The sequence below is a fragment of the Musca autumnalis genome, unplaced genomic scaffold, assembly GCF_047663935.1.
Source record: "Musca autumnalis isolate F117 unplaced genomic scaffold, ASM4766393v1 scaffold_1, whole genome shotgun sequence".
In the NCBI taxonomy this organism is placed as follows: domain Eukaryota; kingdom Metazoa; phylum Arthropoda; class Insecta; order Diptera; family Muscidae; genus Musca; species Musca autumnalis.
In genome coordinates this window covers 5,963,698-5,986,765 of record NW_027411644.1, presented here as the reverse complement: position 1 = coordinate 5,986,765, position 23,068 = coordinate 5,963,698, and positions in this window count along the sequence as shown.

Genomic DNA, 23,068 nt, shown 5'->3' with positions numbered 1-23,068 from the left:
ATATATTATGTAGTAGAAAAGTTTACAAAGGCTAAACACGGCTTTCCCTTTGGTCGTCCACCTGTCAATGAGAATTTTTAATTTTCTTTGATGAGTTTTGATTTGAATATCACAGATAAAATAGCCCAAAGGTGTCGATTTTTTTTCTCATTTTCAAATGAGACTGTTATTAAGAATTCGTGGTATGTCCCACAAAAACAAAGTCAATAGCCCGTATAATATGAATATTCGTGGTAGTATGGGTGTCCCAAAAACTCAATTACAATGTGGGCTTAATGGAATACAAAATGTAATAATAAAGTCATTAGAACTTGTGGTTTGTGGGAAGGAATTAAATAATGCTTTGATGTAGAATGGCATAGAAAAAACTTTTTTTGATTTTTCCAAACAAATGACAACAATTTGTGTTCAATAAAATTTAAATTTATTGATATTGTTTTTGAAAAAAAAAAAAACATTTCAACGAAATTTTTAAATATTTGCTTACATATTTTAACAATTGTTCTATATTTCGTGGCAGTCTAAAACGGCAACAGTCGTAATTTCGTTGATGGTAATGCGATAATTGTTTTAAAATAATAGGATTTGAAATAATTTTTAAATTTCCGTAACATAGAATATAGCATCAATAAATATACATAACTAGCGGACCCGGCGAACTTCGTCTCGCTATTAAGGAATAAAATTTCATACAAAAACTCAATTTTCGATTTTTCCAATTTTCCGACTTTTCCAGAGAGATTTTCCAAAAATTTCTTCCGTAAAGACCTCCTCGAAAATATGAATAACTGACAAAAATTTTTATAGAAATCGGCCTAGCCGTTCTCATTTTATGAATTACTATACTTTTTTTACACCATTTTTATATATATAGAAGATTTGTGTCAAATATTCAATTTCTGAAAAATTTAATTTTCCTTTTAATATTAAGGACATCAAATTTCTAATATAGAGGATTACGAATGGGGAGACATTCCAAGAAAATTATATACACTGACAGGTACAATTGGAAAAGTACCGCTAACATTTTAAGTTGAGATCGCAAACCTTTTTATAAGCTGTTATATTTACCAGATATTTATATTTTTGCTATTATATTATTCTAAGATTTTTCTGAATATCACATTTTTCTATCTACGAAAATCCTCAACATAATTGCTCTGTCTCAAAACATACAAAAATCTACTTTTTATACCCTTCTGTTTGTAACACATCGAACTAATCATTTGCGAACATATAAAGCATGTATTGATTCTTGATCAGTTAGGAGGGTTGGCGTTTTTTATTTGGGATGACGACTTCTATTTTGTTTTTCAAAATAGTCAGGCTTAATCTCATTGTCGCTGTTTTAATATTTTATTAAAACAACTTTAATTTATTAGTGGGAAAAATTGGGGATGTTTACCAAGGGGTAAGGGAGGAAAGACTATAGTTTCAGATCTCGCGACAGATCTTCATCAGTTCCCATGTTTCTTGTTTTTCAACAAGAAACTTTTTATACCCAAGCCTGACTATTTTGAAAAACAAAAAAGATTCTTGATCAGGATAAAATTCTAAGACGATCTATCCATGTCCGTCTGTCCGTCTGTTGTAATCACTCTAGCGTTCGCAATAATTGAGCAAAAGCGATATATTTTTGCACACGAATGTATTTTTTGCATAGGCAGGTCAAGTTCGAAGATGGGCTATATCGGTCCACTTTTCTCCCGATATTCGGTGTTTTGGGGATTTTAGCTACATTTTTTGACCGAACTACCTTTCATTTCACGTTTGGGGTTCCCAGTGGTCACAAAATATCTCCACTAAAAACTGTCGACATAGGTCCATGTTTTGGTATAGCCCCATATAAAGGTACCTCTCGATTTTCGGTATTTTGAGGATTTTAGCTACAATTTTTGACCGAAGTATCCCCAATTCAACATTTAAGGTTCCCAGTGGTCACAAATCTTTTCCACCAACAATTATCAATATAGGTCTATGTTTTGATTTATCCCCATATAAGGTTGTCAACCGATTGCATTTTTTACCTTATTTAGGCATCAGAGGTCATAGAATATCTCCGCCTCAATTTGCAGACAGGATAGAAAATAATTATTCCGTTTCAGTTCAGAATATTTTATGGTGGAGGGTATAAAAAGTTCGACCCGGCCGAACTTAAAGCTTTTTTACTTGTTTAAAATTCATAACAGAAAAAATGGTAAAAATTTCGAGTAGTCAATTTTCACAACGTTTTGTACACACATACATATTATGGTACTTACTCCTTACGTTTGATTTTTATTTCTTCCGTTTAAGCAGTAGTCCTTCAAATATTTCTACAACAACTCCTTTTTGTAATTTGAATCATTATCTAATATCTAATTTTTAAATCTACACGATTTGGATTAATAAAAAATATAACACAAATTCACATAACTTTATGTTTTTCATTTAATTGGGACTTACGAAACCCCGTCATTGCTGTTAACATCTAAAAAGCTTTGCAAGACCTTGAAGTAATACTCTATTGATTTTTCTTCCACATAATTTAATTTAAAAACGTTTGCTTCTTCTTTGGCGTTTCGAAAATAAGAAGGACGGAATGTAAAAAAACTTTGCAGCATGTTCTCAAAATAACACATGTACAACATGATTCCGATTACAAACAGCCTTTAGTTTTCGTTTTAAAACGGTTAGTAGATTAAACTGCGTCTTACTACATTTTGCCGAGAAGCGATAAAACGCTTCGATACAAATTCTTAAAAAAACAAGACAATTTTAGTTAATTTTGTAAATGGGAAGTTTTTTAACTAGAAGTGGGTTTTTTATTTAAGAATTATAATAAGACCATATGCCGTACGTGACTAACGGTATGTATAATCATGACAAACAGACAGGCAGTCATACATATGTCTAAAAACCATTTCAACAGACTCTCAGCAAGCCCCGAGAGTATGTCTTGCATGTTAAATCTGTCGGTATTTTACAATTCGCACTTTTTCCGTGTTGTTGTTGCAGAGAAAACTGTATGAAAACAATCACAGCCCTTCATATGGCCCACCTAAGAAATCACACGCACTGACAAAAAAATGCACATACATACATACATACATACATACATAGAAAAAATCCCCATAAGAACATTACCCTGACAGCATTTGGAATTGAGTTTCTCACTCCCTCGCCTACGACGTCACTCCGGAGACACGCCAAGGAAGATCGTTATAGCATTACACAAAAAAAATCGATAGCATTATTATGATTGTTGTTTATCGCGTATGCCGATACTTCGGATTGACTTCCAAGGCGATTGTTTACATTTATTTAATAATTCCACACATTGAACAAATATGGGACATTTATCTATCTGATGATTTGGAGCTTTTGGGCCATTATTTCAGGAAGTATTGACTTGCTCCAGAAAAAATTTTACCATTGTAAATGAGGCCGCTAGAACAACCTACTGAAAAAAGAATCAAAACGACGCAAGAAAAGATCATAAACTTCACTGTTTTCTAGGGAGGTACCCGAAGGGTGGACCGATATAGTCCATATTCCAACCTGATACATGACTGTATAAAATGATACGACGTGCAAAGCCTGCACCAATCAGAAACTCCCTGCAGGAATTATCTTGCGGCTTCGAACTTAAAGTAAGTTTGGACAAAATATACCCAAAATTTGGTTCGAATCGGTTGATCCGTGCGAGAGTTATCGTGCACACCAGCCAGACAGACGGACGGACATGGCTAAATCGACTTTAAATTGTCTGAAACGAATTTCGTCCAAACATACTTGGTGTTAGCAACAACTGCAACTACAAACCAAGTAAATGTAACACAAACAAGAGGAAAAAGTACTTCAACTTACTATACACATATGAGACATTCAATGATTGATTGGAAACTATAAAGATAGCAGAATAGGCGATATATGAAAACATAGTAATATAAAATGCTGCGAAAACACAGCCCCAGTAAGCTATCGCTGTCATCGACATTAGAAAATGAGAGTTAGTTTCCCAATCCCTGGAAATACATCATTTTTGTAATTCAATTGCAATGAACTCTGAGGTAAGAGTTTTAGAACAGACTACCCTTTGACCATCTTTGAATTAAATGTGTGAGCACCAGTCGTAGGTGGAATTGAGGAACAGGAAGACGAAACCCCGTAGAAAGATATAGGCAGTTCCCAAGGTGGGGCGGTATCTCCGTAGCTGTTTAACTTCTATCTTTTCTGTATTGCACCCGCTCCCGACGACATTGAAATCGTTAGGTATGGAGCTTATGGTACGATCGTGAAGTCGGATACCTTCCCTAATGTCATTTGTAAAAGGCCGAACTAATATTTGATCGATCTCACCATATTTTTCCGTGCGAGAAATACACAAATATCCACCACTAAATCTACGGCCACTCAGTTCACCACATTGACTGCACAGATAAGCACAAAGTTGAATGTTCTAGTCGGTGGAACAGAATTTCGACCATTATTTACGCCAAAATTCTAAGAGTGATATTCGACAGTATGTTCAAACTGACAGACTGAGATATGGAAACAGGATCCTCAATTTACTAGCCGGCAGCACTTGGAATACATTCTGTGGTATGTAATGCGGCGCCAATGTGGTCTTGGGTGAAACCCTTTGAACAATATTCAAACATTTCAGAATGCCGTCGTACCTAACTGTATGAGTACCAATTACCACGCTATGTATACGTGTAAATTATTTCACAGTAAATTATAAGGCATGTCACACATTCCGATCGAAATGGTTTCAATTCCGTAATTTCATTTCGATCGTATTTGTTGAACAATATTCCATTTAACAATATTAAAACATTTCAGAATGCCGTCGTAAGAGCTGTGCCTACTCATGTCAACATTAGATTATCTGCAAAATGGGTTGACAATTCTTCCAGGGTGTTACCGTGAGAATCATTCCTCGGGTGTTACCGTGAGAATTATCCTAATCATCGTATCGTAGGTAGGACTCCCCCATCCAGCATATCAGGAGAGATTTTCATGATCTAGAGAGAGAGGTCCAACTAAACCAGAGACAACCTCTAGATCAGCAATTCTATCAACCAGGTTTGGATAGAATTCACACATATGCAGTCACAGATGCCATAAACTATAAAACTATAAACTATCATTTGAATGCGGTCCTCGGAGTACAATCTCTTCTCAACTACGTTCGGTAATGATATGATAAATGATAACACCACGCACAAAATTCAGCATATGGTACAGGTCCACAGGATACACTCTACCCTTTCAACTGTCCTGCCAAACCTACTCAACTTACTCCAGTAGGTTTGTGGCTACAACCAACCCAGCGAAGCAGCTACATTGCTAGATCTGGAGATAGAACAAGCTTAAGCGGGAAAATGAAACAAACATACCATTTGGTGTCACAACAACGTAATGTAGAGACTAACCATATTTTTGTTCAGTATTGAGTAGCATATTCGTGATGCATTGTCCTCCTCGCCTCATATATACTACAGGAAAGCTATCATGTCTCTAAAGACAGGTTTGTCCTTTGCCTTGAATCTACAGCTATGATATTTGTTTCTATATACTCTTACTTATATGACCACAACAGAACTTATATTCTTGATGTCGAACATAAAATTTGTTTACAAGTACATCGGAATTCTCAACTCAACTCAAACTGGAATTTATTTTACCAAAAACACCTTTTCACTGGATCAAAATTGTAATCCATTCACACGACATGACCTTGAAAGTATAAATCTTGTAGTTTGATAAATGTATTTAGCTAGTGTCTAACTTCGCTGATTGGTCCTTAGAATAGGCAATTTTTGTTTCTTTCAAACACTCCTACTTTAGCTTGCTTTCGAACCACATAAAAACGCAAAAGGCCTTCATAGCTCAATTATTAGAATTATTACATATCATTTTCAACTACATTAACTTTTTACAATAGTATCCAGAAAAACCTTTATGAGAAAATTCTTACTTCGATTGAAAAATCGCATAGTAGAGATATGGCTAAACTCACCTTGGAATTGTCCATATACACGTTTATTTGAAATCAATTCTTGTGCAAACTCCTAATGAATATTTGTTTTAAACATACACACGTCTCTGCAGGAGTACAAAGGAGTGTCATGAAATGTGATTTTTACGCACCACGAGTATATTAGACATGAACGTGATTGGGATTCATAATCGTTGGCACATAGCCACAGTGAAATGGTGCAGATAGGCTGCAGGCATTTGACAGGTAGCCCATATCATGACGATGTGAGAAATCTCTTCGTTGGCAATTTGGTGTTACGCTGTTATGGACTGATCATTATGTAATGTAGAAGAACAGCAACCAAAACACGCAATCCCAAGCCAACAACCGCCATACAACCATAAAACAAACCACACAACAAAGAACAAATAAAAGTTCAAATAAATAAATAAATCCTGTTTGAATAAGGATATTAGTCTGGTTAAACAAAGGTAAATCGTATGATGCTATAAGTCCCTGCCAAAAAAGTTGTGTAAACTGCTGACATTGGCAATACAAAAATTAAGACGAATAACAACACTGAACAATTTCAAAGGACCTGCATTTGTTGATAGATGTGTGAAATATAACATTTAAAGTATTCGCTGGGAGGGAAACAAGAAACTGCTAAGAAAGAACCAAATAAAATTGACGATTGACGAAGGATAATAAGAACTCAAATCAAATGACCTTCCACTTGGCATTTAATCCCAACAGATGTTGTTTTAATATATATATGGATATAGTGTACACTTTATCTTTAATATTGTCATTTCTTTATTGAAGTTTGTTTACATAATACTACCGTGCATTTGCATGCATTTTGATATAATTTAGTTTATTGATAAAATGATTCCGTTGCCGAACACCAGTTTAAATTGTATACAAAGCAAATAGTACCTAAGCGTATGAGTAACAATTACCACGCTATGTATACGTGTAAATTATTTCACAGTAAATTATCAGGCATGTCACAGACTCAGATCGAAATGGTTTCAATTCCGTAATTTCATTTCGATCGTATTTGTTTTATCTTCTTTAGATTTCGATCGATTTGGTGAATTTCGAAAAACTTATTATTTAGTATAAATATGGCAACATTAGGGGAAACAAAAGAATAAAAACAAAAACGCAACATAAAACAATTGATTAGAAATCACTGTAGAAGGGGGAATTTTAAAAATTTTCTGTTTAAAGAAAGTTTGTTTGTGCGAAAAGAATGTTAATTTTGATTGGAATTTCAATATTTCTATTGTTTCTGTAATCGAGGCGCAAAGTAATAAACATAACATTGAAAAATACTCTGTTTGAGTTCTTTCTTCTTTGGTTTTTTATCGTTGCTTAAATTTATCATTCGTAATGCCAGATCGAAAAAAGTGATTGTAAATGCTTTGTTAATAATTGGTTTCGTCCTTCTTTCCTTCTTTTCCATTATAACACCACTGTGCTGTCACCATTAATCACAATGGTCATAAATCACTCGTGAACAACAATAAAAATGGAATTCAATCAATACAAAAAAATATTTCCGCTCAAAATTGAAAATTAATTTAAAAACATACAACAATTTGGCCACAATTCAAATATTTCTTCAAACATAAAATACTGGTGGTAAAACAACCACCCATTCGCTCGCTCTACCACTTGTCCAATCAAAACAAGAGAATGAGTTCACCATCTTGGACAATGAAAATCAATTACAGTAAAATCGCTTATAACGTCGTTCAAGGGACTGATGATATTAAAAGAAGATGAATTTGTACTATATCGTCGGTGTCATGCTTAAGTGTTCCATACGCCATTTTTCCGTTTTTGAGATAATCGCATTTTAATGTTTGCATCACAACTGCGTGGAGACGACTTAAGAAAATATTTATATTTTTGACTTGAATTATTAATAATATTACATAGAATATTTTTGCAAAAATTTAGAGGAATATCTGTTAGAACATAAAAGTTATAGATGATTTTTTATAAATATAATTTTTGTCGATTTGTTCCATATCCACACTTATGACACAAAAGTGAAATATTGTTTATCACATGGAACAAATTGACAAAACATTTTTCTAATTTTTGTCTCAATAAATTCAAAACTGCCAAATCGAGAATTAAAATTCTGATTTTTTAAATGTGTTTTTAAACTTGTAGGTTATTTAAATAATCATTTTACACCTAAAAAAAACTTATGCTTCCTCTTCGAAAGGGAGATATCTCGTAAACTGGAGCAGATAGGAAAATGTTGACCAAAAATTCTGAAAGAGCATACACGAAAACCCTAGAAATAACCTTTATCTCAAAAAGTTAAAAATGGCGTATGGCATGACACCGACGATATAGGGATTTCTGGGTATAAGTACGTCGGTTTTTAGGTAAATAAATGTAATTATCCTACTTTTTCGTATAAAGGACTTATAGGCATTTATACGTTTTAAATCTAACTCAGATCTAATTTTTTAAAGGTTTTTCAAAACATTTTGTTTGCTTGTAACACGAGTAAGTACATGTTTTAAGAGTTTCCTGACTAGAGTTTTGGGTAAGGAAATCCCGCACCGGGAATTCTCAGTTTTTTTGGCTACGGGATTTTCCCGGAAAACAAAATAATGTTTCCCGGAAAATCGAGAAATAACAATGTACATACATTCATTAAAACTGATATTAAATGAATAAGCTATGTATTAAGAACCTGTGATGATCAGATTAGTTTTTACAGAATCGGGAATTAACAAAAGATTCGGAAATAACTTTAACCCGCAAAAGTTTTTTTCGGTGAGGAAATTATAAGAGCCCAAGCAAAACTTGGACTATAGCGACGCATTTTTGTACTGCTTCATATAAGTGAGAAAGAATTGAATAAGCGATTTCCTTAGCTTTGAATAATGGAAATGGTCAGTGTGGCCTAAATCCGGACAACATGGTGGCTAAGGCGCAAATTCGCAATCCAATCCAATCCATGCATTTTTCCGTAATTTTTCTTTTTTACACGTTAGAGTAAATTTGCTTTGAGTCTCTAACAAATGGAACCGATATTGTATTTCATATATGTTATTGAAATTTCATATATGTATTTTATTGAAAAGTTACGAAAACATTGATCCACATCATATTTTAAAATCTCCCGGATTCCCGGGAATGACGATTTTGTTATTCCCCTTTCCCGGGAATGATAAAAACAGAGAAACCTCAAAACTCTAGCCGTGACCCTCATTTCACAAGATTTAGTTTTGAGCTAAATTCTGTTTTCAATTTCTCACACAACGCTATTCGCAATCGAACTGGTTTGTTATGAATCAAAACAAAATCAAAACTTTTGCGCTTTTATCGAAGTCAAATTTATGACCACAAAATAAGTATTTATTCGCAATGTCCACAACCGTGAATTTATATACTCTAAATGTTTCGATATTTTTGTCGGAGAGTTTATACGACTACACCATTTTTAGGAAAAATATTTGGTTATATAGCCCGTATTCTATCTTCAAAAAAAGGCTCAACTCATATAGGCTGAGGGTATATCACTGTCGGCAAACTTGACTTATACTTTTTTACTTGTTTTCCAGAAAACAAAAGTTATGAATTTTCATAAGTTTGCCTCCGCTGTGCCAACAGAAGTGATTAGTCTTTGGGCATAGTCCTTGGAAAGTTTCTAATTTAATCGAGTGCATAAACATCTACTCGTACAATGAAAATAGAAATAATCGGGAACAACAACCATTTTCTGGACTTAGCTAAAATTTTGCCGAGCGTTTTTTAAATATGTTTTTTTCGACCATATTTTTCATAGTCTCAAATATCGTCCGACTCCTGATAAAAATGTTTTCTTTTTTCTTAATGTAATTTTCTGAATTGGCTTTCACGGACTCTATCACTTCGAATTACAGAAAATCTTCGAAAGCGAAAACGTGGAGCTATATTAGGAATTCTCTGCGGGATATAGAACCCAAAATGCCAAATAAGAGCTAATGTTGTTAAAAATTCTGGTATACACCAAAACGTAAACCTGTATGAGTAATATTCATTTGAACGATTTTTAGTTATTGCTTCAATTCTGTTGTAGAATTTGGCTAAAAACGTTTGTATGTGGGCTATAACGAACGTGGGCTGATATGGTTCATTTTCATCATAAGTTCAAACATGTATCTAAAATATTGTGATCTCTCTCTATAGTGGCAATATTGCATTTAAAATCAACTAAAAACCTTTAAAGCTATTACGAAACGCTACACGATTTTTGGTCAAGTTAGGCCCCCCGAAATGAAATCCTGCATACGTCCCTGCTAATATAAATCGGATTTTTATACAAATGAATGAGTAAGTTTACTACAAACACATAAAACAAAAAATAAAAAAACCATAAACACTTCATATCTTGTATAAATAGGAAAAAAATTGAGGTTGAAAAAGAATTGGTAGGGGGTTCTATTCAAGTTTGCGACATTACAACCGATATATCGTTATAAACGATGTCGTTACATGCGATATTTATTTGTGCGGTCTATCAATGGCGGAAATTCGGGACTTTTGGATTTCATCGTTATCGATATGATGTCATAAACAATTACATTATAAGCGATTTCGACTGTATATAATAAACCGGAAATCGTAAGTTTTACATGCTTTAAGTGAATGAAATCAATTAATTTTAATTTATAACAAAACTGACTCAAATCAGAGTATTGTTTGGAGTCACCCGCCAATAATGAGTATCGTGAAATACCACGTGTATTTTGCTAACATAACCATCAGATTCTGTTCTGCCGACAATAAGATGTAGACGACCACTGCTAACCTCCATAGCTTGCATTGACAAGTGAAGATTTTTCAATTCATTCATGCCAAGGCCATTAATAAAAATGAGAAAATGTAAACAATCTTCTTACATTTGTTGTTCTTCACTCAAAGTCGCAAAGAGAGAGGATTTTTATGTGCTAAATGCCAAATGTTGTGCATCCAAACCAGAGGTGCTCAAATTGAAAATATGTTTATCCGTTGCAGTCCAAACAACGACTGTTGCTTACTATCAATTTACGCTACAGTAAAGAAACGAGCCTCCCTGATACAAACAAACACTGGCACAACTTCTTTCACTATCGCCCCCTAAACTGGCACGACTCCTTTCACTATCGCCTCCTACACACGTGATCCCTATTATGTTATTGGCACGTGTTGTTTTATTTTAGTCTAAGCTCCAAAAATGTATAGAGACAAAATGCCAACCTCACAACAGATGCACAATGGGTAGTTTATATTTCTTAAGCAAAAAGACGAGTCGTTTTATGAATAAAAATACATTTATTCCCAAGATATTTCTGTTAAAACGAAATAGGGGATTTTAACTTGTGTAATCCTTTGGCTTAGGGATAATTTGTAAATGCTATTTTCTTTCAGTTGAGGCCCCCAGCAACGTTTATAGAGTATGTTTACATTGTAGTGAATTTAGATTGTCAAATCCATTAAATATACTATCACATTTGTCGGTTAAACCATGCTAAGGATAGGAAGGAAATTCAGCCTTTCACAAATGACATCAGGGAATGTACCCGACTCAAAGACGTACAATCATATGCATACGTAACAATTTAAATGTAATGTACGACAGACGTGTACACACGAAATTGATTATCCAACGTTTCAAACTGAAGCAAGAAGGTAGTCCTGTCGATGGTTTTAAAAAGCGTGGAGTGCTTGACGGTATCAAAAGATTTCTGATAAGATACGTGTTGAGCGCCACCAACACAGTCCTATCGCACGGTTTATTGTGATTGAGTACTCAAGCAAAATATTTGGAGAAGGCATGCAGCGCTGCTGTAGTGCTGTTCTACTTAAAGATCCCATGCTGATGATCTGGTTCTTGAGAGGATTAAAGCCTTGAGAGTCTTTGCTACGGGTGACAAAAGCGAAATCGCTCTGTGCTATTCATCACTGCTGACATCCTTGCCTGATTACAGTAGCGGGACCAAGCTGTCTATTAGTAACGTGGTTTTCTCATCGGCTGGGGTAGGTTCAGTCACGTCCAGGGTCTCCATAAGGACCCACTAAACCACACGAAATAAAACACTAGTTTTATCCCTTCTAGGGGTTCAATCGGATGTTTATTGATCTAGATACTAGTATGTTCTAATTCAATGAAATGCGATATTGATAAGCTTGGGAAGGCTTGTAGTAAGGCCGGTGATAAGGGTGACTAGCTGCTAGGAGTGATTGGGAATGATGATGTTGATTGATGTTTCAGTATCGACGATGTTCGCTAAAGACGAACTGCGTTGATGATCGGGAATGACGAGCCTGATTGACAATCGGATTCTGCGCTAATTGTGGAGACGAAGCTGGTTGGCATTCGGGTTCTACGATTTAACGATGATCGGGAACGTGTTGATTGCTGATCATTCGGATGACAACGATATGATGGAATTCGGAAACTCGGCTGACGGTGATCGTGAACTAGGCTGATGAACGACGATGATAGATGACAGCTGTCGACGAACGATGATCAGGAACGTGTTGATTGATGATTTCGGGAGCTTGGCTGATGACGATTCGGGACAGCCACAATGGGTAGTCCCTTCCAAAAGTTGCAAACGCAACAAGCCACCCAAGAATTGCCTTGGTGGATAGCAAGCCCCAGCAGTAGCAAGCTGACTTCAACGGCGAAAACTGCAATACTAAATGATTAACTGGAATGAAGTGAATGCGAATTATTGTGTATTGAAAACGACCTCAATGCATGACTGGCGTAGATGGAGGAGCTGTTGAGTGCATATCGACTCATTGCTACTATGATGGTAAGGGAAGACCATAGGTGTTGTTGTATGTATCTGACACTTGTCACCTTACATATTTTCCAGATTTCGGCATGACTTAGGTGGCTAAATACAGGTTGAGAGCTTTCGGGAGAGAAAGGTACTTAACTTTCGGCTCATTCAACGGTATCAGCGTTACCAAGGAGATACCGTCAGGGTCTAATGCTTTGGATAATTAGCGTTGCTGGCGGATGCAGCATCATCCATTGTAAATTGTGGTGGCTCCATCTCGGAGGGAAGATATTTAATTTGACGTAGTACTTCCTCTTATAAATTGCGCACCTCTTCGAATCATTTAAGGTAATGTCGCCAAACGTGATTGAGGTCCTATTTTGGATCTTCCCAGGGTTCGAGAGTAACTTAATCCTTGCTCACAATTCACTTATTCCGGCTCCAATGTTGTATCTAGTCAGATGATGTAGCCACTTGTTCCACTTGTGCTTACCGAGTATCAGGTTCATAAACAATTCTGATTTTTTCGTAAAGAGTTTGAGATGATAACTAAAAACTTGATTTTCATTGTTGTATGTTTTATTAATGCGGTTTCTGAAATAAAATCGTTTTCATGTTTGTAGATATTGTCTCTAACAGAAATGATTAGTAAAAAATACAAAAATGGGCATGTTTTAAAATTCAACAAAAACAGATCATATAAATTCGTTATATAAATATTTTCAATATAAAATACATTTTATTGCATTTTTATTAAGAATACGATTTTATTATTTTCCTTATATGTACTTATAAAATACACACTTTCATAAATATTTCCCCACTGTAAAATAACAGCAAAAAATATCCCAAAAGAAATGCCAAACAAATGTAGTTCCCCTCTATTTTTCATTTGACCATTCTCATGTGCTGCTATTTAACATTGTGGCTAAGATAGAGAGATACAGAGAAAAGTGCCATAGTTGTTTACATGTGAAAAATCTGTTACCAACTAACATTGGCCAATGATGCTGTGCGTTTTGCCGGCTGTTTGGCTACTGTTGCTGTTATTGACTGCTAACTGTGATGCGTCTTCGCCAAAGGCGGCGTTGATAGGAATGCTATGTGGGAAAATTCACAAATTCAGTTTGTTGTGGTAACTCGGTGCGCCTAGAACATTCAGATAAAATGGGGAGCTTAATGTACGCTCTCTGACAACAAAAATTGAGAGTGAAAATTCAAAACGAAATTAAAATGGAATCTTAATAAAATATTAAAATGTGCCAACAAATTGAAACAAAATGTTTTTATTCTCAACGGATAAAAAAGCAAAAAAATAATTTAAACATAACGAAAAAAAAAATAAAAATATAATAGAAAATTAAAAACTAAAAAATGCAATTAACATGTTTTATTAATTTTTATTAATTATTTGAATAAATTTGTATAATTAACGATATAATATCGTTTTGTTGTTTGTTTACCATTCCCTTTCAACTGCAGTTTGTTTTTGCCACTTCAAATAAATTATTTTAGTTGTATGAGTGCAAAAACAATATTAAAATATTTAATGTCCTTTGTAAAAATAAATGAGAAAACAAAATGAGATTATATAACGATAAATAACATTTAATGCAGCATATTTAATTAAAGTGTAAAAGTTGAAAAAGTCAATTTTTAATGTGGTTTTTGTGAAACTTAAACAACGAATAAACATTGCATGACAAAAAATTAATTGCAATAATCCCTGTTTACTGTCATGGTCTGATAACTTTGTCCTTCTATATCAAGTGTGCTTGTTCAAAAACAATGTATTGAGTAGACACACACATATGTATATCATAATCGATTAAAATTCAATACATATTTATTTACATTGGATATAAAATACGACTGAATTGTTGTAATGCAATTCACATCGAAATGTTTAGAAATCAAACTGCCTGAGACTCTGTAAAATTCTGCAGGTTTTATACTTACTTACTAACTTACTTAGCTAGCCCATTACAGAACATTTGTTCCATAGGCCGAACTAAGAAAAGATCTCCATTCCTCTCTATTTGTTGCTTCGCACTCTGGAATACCGCGCCTTTTCATCTCATCATCCACTTGTTTGCGCCATCTATTCCTTGGCCTGCCAATTCTGCGTGCACCGCCAAGCTGTCCGTATTTATACGCCTTTTTAGCGGGTTCATCATCGCTCATTCTTATGATATGGCCTAGCCAACGCAATCGCTGCATCTCGATACGTTTAACAATATTGATGTCGTTGTACAGCAGATACAGCTCGTGGTTCATGCGACGTCGATATATCTTTGGAAGAATTTTTCTCTCAAACACACCAAGCACTGCCATGTCTGCTTGCGCAAGTACCCAGGCTTCGGAGCCATACATCTGCACGGGTAGTATCAGTGTTTTGTAAAGCGTTATATTTGTTTGACGAGATGTGGCTTTATTTTTAAACTGTTTACTTAAACCAAAGTAACATCTGTTGGCCAATACAATTCTTCTTTTTATTTCACAACAAATGTCGTTTGTTGTGTTTACGGAGGTGCCGAGGTAGACGAAGTCTTTTACTACCTCAATATTATAGGAACCAACTTCCACAGTCGGCCCGAGCTCAATGGACGCATTGCGCGTCGACACCATCAACTTGGTCTTCTCACCGTTTACCGCCAGACCCACTTTAGCAGATTCTCCTTCGACCTTTATAAAGGTATCAGTTACTTCTTTTACTGATCGGCCGATGATGTCTATATCATCAGCATAAGCATGTAACATGTGACTATTGGTGTAGATTGTGCCACTTCTTTTGACGTTTGCCTCTCGTATAACCTTTTCCAGCAGGATGTTGAAGAGATCACACGAAAGGCTGTCTCCTTGTCTGAAACCTCTTTTGGTACCAAACTCTTTGGAGAAGTTCTTTCCTATTTTAACTGAGGACCTCGTGTCAGTTAAGGCATTTTACAAAGCCGAATGAGCTTTGCAGGGATACCAAATTCAGACTTGGCTTGGAATACCTTTGAACCTAGCGGGCTGTCGAATGCTGCTTTATAATCGACAAAAAGGTGGTAGGTCACGATCTGCATCTCTTGGGTCTTCTTCAGGATTTGCCGCAGTGTAAATATCTGGTCAATGGTGGACTTGCCAGGTCTAAAGCCGCATTGGTATGGTCCAATTATCTCGTTGACCATAGGCTTTAGTCATTCGCACAATATCCCTGCCACGATCTTGTAGGCAATATATAGTGGCATAAGTAGACTTATGCCACTATAGTTAGAGCATACAGTCTTATCTCCTTTCTTATGGACCGGGCACAGGATACTCAGGTTCCAATCGTCGGGTACTCGTTTTTCCTGCCAGATGGTGCTAACTAGCTGATGAATACACCTTATCAGCGTGTCGCCTCCGGTTTTGCTCGGCTCGGCTGGTAAGCCATCGGCTCCTGCTGCCTTATTATTCTTAAGCCGATTTATTGCTGTCTTTACCATCTTGGAGGGCGGTATACATTCAATACCATCTTCTGGGATTGGGACTGTGGTATCTTCGTCGTCTTCGCTGTTATTGGATACCAACAGTTTTGAAAAATGTTCTTTCCATATCCTGAGTACACTATCTGTATCAGTTACCAAATTACCTTGCTGGTCTCTACAGGAGAATGTGCCTGTACCAAAGCCATCAGTTTGATGCTTGTCTCTTTGGTAGAATTTCGGACTTCAATCTGGTTCCTGTAAATCTCGATTTTTTCACACTCCCGTTTTTCCATCTCTCTCTATTTCCTGCGGAAAATACGTTTCTCCTCTCTCCTTTTCTCCCTGTATCTCTCTCGTGCACTACGCGTTGCTACGGATTTTAAAGTAGGCCTACATGCCGCATTTTTCTCTTCGGTAGCAGCGCGACACTCCTGATCATACCATGGATTCCTTGGTGGAGGTCTCTGGTATCCAAGTATGGATTTTGCGGCTGTTTGCATGCTTTGCATTGCGCTGATATGTTATAGGGATGAGGAGTGCTTTGATTAAGCAATTGCGCTAGTTGAGTGTAATATGTTGTGGCTATCTGTTGTGATTGCAGCGTACCGATGTCTAACTTTCGTGTTGTGTCTGTTCGTACTTTGTTTGTTACGTTTAAGCGGGTGCGTACCTTTGCTGCAACAAGGTAGTGGTCCGAATCAATGTTTGCGCCTCGGAACGATCGTACATCCAACACGCTCGATGAATGTTTTCCATCTATCACAACATGATCAATTTGGTTTCTTGTTTTCTGATCTGGAGACAGCCAGGTGCCCTTATGAATATCGAGATGATTAAATCTGATACTGCTAACTACCATGTTTTTTGCAGCTGCAAAGTCTATCAGCCTCATACCATTGTCAGATGTTTCACTGTGGAGACTGAATTTCCCGACTGTTGGGCCAAAGATATTCTCCTTTCCAATTTTGTCATTAAAATCGCCTAGAATGATTTTAATGTCATGGGCAGGGCAACGGTCATATGTTTCTTCTAAGCGCTCGTAAAATATATCTTTGGTCTGTTCGTCCTTTTCTTCAGTGGGAGCATGAGCGCAAATAAAGCTGATGTTGAAGAATTTAGTTTTTATTCGAATTGCAACAAGTTTTTCATTCACTGGGGTGAAGCTTGATATCAGATGTTTTAGCCTCCGACTAACTACGAATCCGCAACCAAACTCATGCTTTACGTCATGGCAGCTATAATACAGTGCGTCACCTTTAGGTGTTGTTGTGACGCCTTTCCCAATCCATCGTATTTCCTGTATGGCAGTAATATCGGCCTTGTACTTTTCAAGTACGTCTGCCAATACGAAGACTGCACCTTCTCTATAAAGAGTGCCAACATTCCAGGTGCATATTCGCAGATCATGGTCCTTAAAACGTTTGCGGGGTTCGTCAACTTTAGAGGGGTTTGTTTTTCGTTTCTTTCGTTTTTTATAGTAGTAGGCTGTTTTTTTCTAACGTTTTTATGGGTGAACGCGTGGCATATGTTAGCTCACTACCTTTAACGGGTGTTAAAGGCAGTTCCCCAGGTGACACCACGGGGAGGTCAGTGTCCACTTGGGATGAAAGAGGGACCAAGAAAAATCCTGGGCTTTACCATGTTAAAACCGGTCAGGACCGTTGCTTGGTAAATTCCATCCCCTACGTCTGCAGGTTTTATAGAGGAATTAATCTCATAACGTTTAAATGTAACCTTATTTTTTCATGTTTTGACACATTGACTACTATTAAAGCCATTCCTAAATACATTTAATGATAAATTTTTCCTAGAAAAATCCTTTTCTTGCAAACACTCCAAGTCTGCTTTTCAAGTACCCACGTTTCTCAGCCCCATAACAATGAACATTCAACAAAAATTTGAATAAAATACCTATTTAATGTATGAATAAAAATAGGTAAAAAAACTTTTTAAGTTAAACGGTTTTATGTTAAACATACATTGCAATGTTTAAGATAAATGTACTAAAACCCAAAAAATAATAAAATAGATACAGTGGTGGGAATTATAAACATATGCATAGACTAGAAAAAAAAAACGGTGGGGCACGTCAATTGTCTACAATCGTTGATTAAAATGTTTGTTTTGTAATGTTACACTATAATTAGGCAGTTGTTCAACCGACAACGATGGACGTGTGATAAGTAGGGCTAGAATGTGGAAACAAGCTAGCAAGCTCGATTATAAGCGAGTTTTAGGGTTTCATAGTGGTGAGCGAGTATTACTTTGTCGATTAAAGACAAACTACGAACAGTGAAACGATTCCTCGCCAGCCAGCAGTGTGAATGTCCAACGATAAACTAGTTGAAACATCTCTTTTATTTACATGGAGTGTATAACTATTGGAATTTCCATGAGCAAGAAAATAGTAAGTAATTTCCTCACCGTCTGCGGGCCAACTGCCTAACGACGAATTAAACGATTCTTCTATCGCACATTAAGTCGATAATTTGTAGACAATTGACGTGCCCCACGGTTTTATTTTAGTCTAGTCTATGCATATGCTTATAATTCCCACGACTGTATCTATTTTATTATTTTTTGGTTTTTAGTACATTTATCTTAAACATTGCAATGTATGTTTAACATAAAACCGTTTAACTTAAAAAGTTCTTTTACCTATTTTTATTTTCTAGTTTTTAGTTTTTATGTCGCATTCTGTTTAATTCATTTAGTGCTTCATTATTGCAAGGTTTCTTGCCGTTAGTTTATTGCAGCCCATCTCCTCTATACGTAGTCCATGCAAAGATCTTACTCTACTAAGAGCCACGTAGGCTTGAACATCTTCAAACAGTTTCGCAGTGTGTGTATCGCTCCCGTAGTTTTGTTAACCTGGCTTCTTATTCTTCAGGCGCTTCTGACGCTATCATCTGTGTGTATCGCTCACGTTGCTTTGTTAACCTGGCTTCATATTCTTCAGGCGTTTCTGACGCCGTCATTTGTGTATATCGCTGACGTTGTTTTTTTTTAACCTGGCCTCATATTGCTCAGTTGTTTTTGACTCTAATTGTTCCCGTCGTTCCTGTAATCGACTATTTCTATCACCTTCACTTTCTTTAGCTCGTTTTGCTTTATACTTTTCTTTCGCTTTGTGAAGCCTTCGTTTACGTTGTGTTGCAGTTTCTGTTTTATTTGTGTTTGTATTTTTTATATTTTTTTACCATTTTGTTCCCACGAGTAATGGACATTTGAACGGTCGACCCCCCAAGAGGTCCAATGAAGGGGCAAGGCTATGTACAACAAGATGCGCCTGAGTCTTGAGGGGAAAACGCTAACGACATATCATTTTTATCCACCCTAATGCCATACAGTTCTCGGCGCGTTTTAACCTTTCACCTTAACTTGGGTGGTGTACCGCTAACGACGTATCATTTTTAGCCATCCTAACGCCACACAGTCCTCAACACGATAAAAAATCTTTACTTGAGTGGTGGATTCAGGCTGGATTAATCAGATACCTATATTACAGATTCAATTTCTAAATTTAAATCTTAATTATACGCCATTTAGTGGCTGCGCCTATCTTAAATATTGAGGTTGTTCAGTGCACTGTATTCTTCTTGTCAAGCCCTTTTATTTGATACCCATATTGGTGGAATTGATAAAAAATTGTTATCAGCCATTTACCAAATGGCGGCGGCCATCTTAGATTTCAATTTTGCATAGTAAATTGTATTCTACTTGTTGAGACCTTTCATTTGATACCCATGTTGATGGGATTGATAAAACCTAAGTTATCAGCCATTTTGTAGAGGCCGCCATCTTGGATTTTAATTTTATATAGTACATTGTATTCTACTGGTTGAGCACTTTCATTTGATACCCATATTGATGGGATTGATAAAACCTACGTTATCCGCCATTTTGTAGCGGCCGCCATCTTGGATTTCAATTTTTTATGGTATATTGTATTCTGCTTGTTGAGCCCTTTCATTTGATACCCATATTTATGGGATTAATAAAACATAAATTATCCGCCATTTTGTAGCGGCGGCCATCTTGAATTTATAATGATAATGAATAAACATAATTGTATCGTCACCAAAATCCAAAGTGTATACAAAATTTCAGATTAATCGGTTGACAGGAAGAGGGTGAAATTTGAATTACTAAATTTGACCCAAGAATAAATAATAAATAAAACAAATGGGGTGAGCCAAATAAAACCATTTAATAATAAAGTGAAGGCGCATTACCCAATACAAAGTAATGTGGTAAATAGTGTGCGTGTCTGAATATAAAAGAGCGTCTTGAGAATTCGAGACTCATCGTCGGCAAAAACATACGATGAGTTGTTGATAGGAAGTCGATGCAGATGTAAGCGTTTAAATAATCCTTAGTGTTCTTGATACATCATGTAGAGGATCTAAATACAAATCGGAAGACAGAATTTATCTTGGATAAATCCAAATTCCGCCAGCGGACAAAATAAAAATGTGGCATGCGGTTAATTGAAAATAAATTAACCCCAAATGTTCTTAAAACATAATAGATTCTTTTTACAAATATATCAAGACATTCGTAGAGTCAAAAAAACTCAACACAATTTGACCGAATGAGTAATTATTATTGTCATGGGACTAAAAAAACAAGCATGGTGAAAATTTGTGAAATTCGCTATTACAACAACATCCCATTACAAAATTTACAATGTGCTTTATTTGAATTTTTTTATATTTTGCGTGGAGAGTAAAAAACACAATAAATAGTTAACAAGTTGTGTTACAATTAGCATTGATTTTTCAATTAAAATTGCTACAGCTTAATTTATATCATTTTTGTAATTAGCTTTTTTTTACAATCAATACTAGGCACTGCGTTATACATGTTATTTAAAATGTACATTAATATAGCTAAAGAAATCATGATCCCAAAAATCTTTTGGTGTAGATCCCATACAACGGCACCGGTCGCCTTTCGGTGTTTTTAATATACTAGCTACATTTTTTGACGGATTTACTTGCATTTTGACGTATGGGATTCAAAAAACTTCTCCACAAAAATTGAGAACATAGGTCGCTTTTATATATAGGTAGGTACGGTCCGATTTTAGGTATTTTGAAGATTTTGTTTACATTTTCTGACCGACTTAGCTGTATTTTGGCATTTAGGGTTCCCAGTGGTCAAAAACCTTATCCACCAAAAATGTTTGGAATATGTCCACGTTTTGGTATAGACCCAAATAATGATAACGGAACTTAACACCTTTCTGACCGACTTAGCTGTATTTTGGCATTTAGGGTTCCCAGTGGTCAAAAAACTTATCCACCAAAATTTTTTGGAATATGTCCACGTTTTGGTATAGACCCAAATAATTATAACGGAAATTAACACCTTTTTTACTTCAAAATAAGACGACGATAAAACGAAGAGTAGCAAATAGTAGTTGAAATTTTCGGATTAATTACCCGGAGTATGTACTTTAACAAAAACAATATCCGGGCGTCAATGCAATCACTTTCTTTCTTAAGCAGCACTTCCAAGCTGTTGGAAGAAATAAAATTATGTACTGTTTACTAGAGTTGGATATTCTAGTTCCTAGTTACTTGTACTAGTTCCAAAACGTATGAATAACATCATGAAATGTAAAGTGTGTTGTTAAGTATACGCAGTTTGTTCAAAGAAAAAATGTGGGCCATTGAAGTGCGAAGTGAACGAGATAGTTCCATATAGTTCCTTTGGCACAACACTGTTTACTTTCATTTTTCCAACAATTTTTGACGACAAGTACCAAAAAATTCGATTTAGTAGTCACGAATAAAAACTCCAAATGTAAGTACCGCTATAACGGTCAACAACAAAATACAAAATTGTTTATTATTTTTGTGTCCTGCTAAATGTTTAGAATACGAGTAAGACACCATTAATTATTTTCATATAATATAAATTAAGTTTTCGGACTTATGCGCCGCTAGATTCGAATTTCGCCCACAGTGCGACTAGTAAAACCGATGAATAGCTACATTCATAGATCTGTAAGCATGTCCAACTAGCGATGCATTCGGCCACACGTCTGTACAACAAAAAACACAGAACCATTTCTATGGTTGTGCAATGCACATTGTAATTAAACATTTGAATAGAAGTCGCTCTTAAGCCAAAAGTGAAATGTATATTCTTCGCCGCAATAGGCTTTTCTCGCCACAATATGCAACAATAATTACATTTTTTCTAAGGTGGAAACAACGATAGATCTATTTTATTGCTTACTTTTATATATAAAATCATATGTGTATGAATGTATGTATGTCCACATCAGTATGTGGTGGGTGCACTTTATATGAAAACTGTTCCAAGCCAAACAAAAACTTAAATTTTTTTCCACAAAACCACAACAGTTTCGTTAAGGACCACAACTGACAACCACACTGACGATGACAAACCATATTTGCTTTTACAACGTCAAGATAGATCCACCATGGCACAGAAAGAAAACCTGCAAAGAAAAAAAAACAGAAAGAGTTAAAAAAAGTCTAGAAAAACAAGATAGGTGTAAATAATGCTGTCAGGAATTTTCTTCTTTTTATACTCTCAGCTGTCGTGTTTCAGTCAGTTTATAGTCACGAACTATCGTGAGGAGGAGGTTTTTGCAAATAACCTTGGCGAAAAAGTTAAAAGACTACTGACAAAGCATGAAAAGAAAAGAATTAATTCCTGAGAATTATTTTCACAGTGCTGTGTAAATGCCATGTATCCAATATGTTCGGAGTATTTCGGGAGTGTTACCATATACATATCAAGGATCTGTTCTTAGAACTCATTTTTCAATATTTATTATAAAAATGTACGATTCTTAAGAAAATGTAACTAAAAGTGTA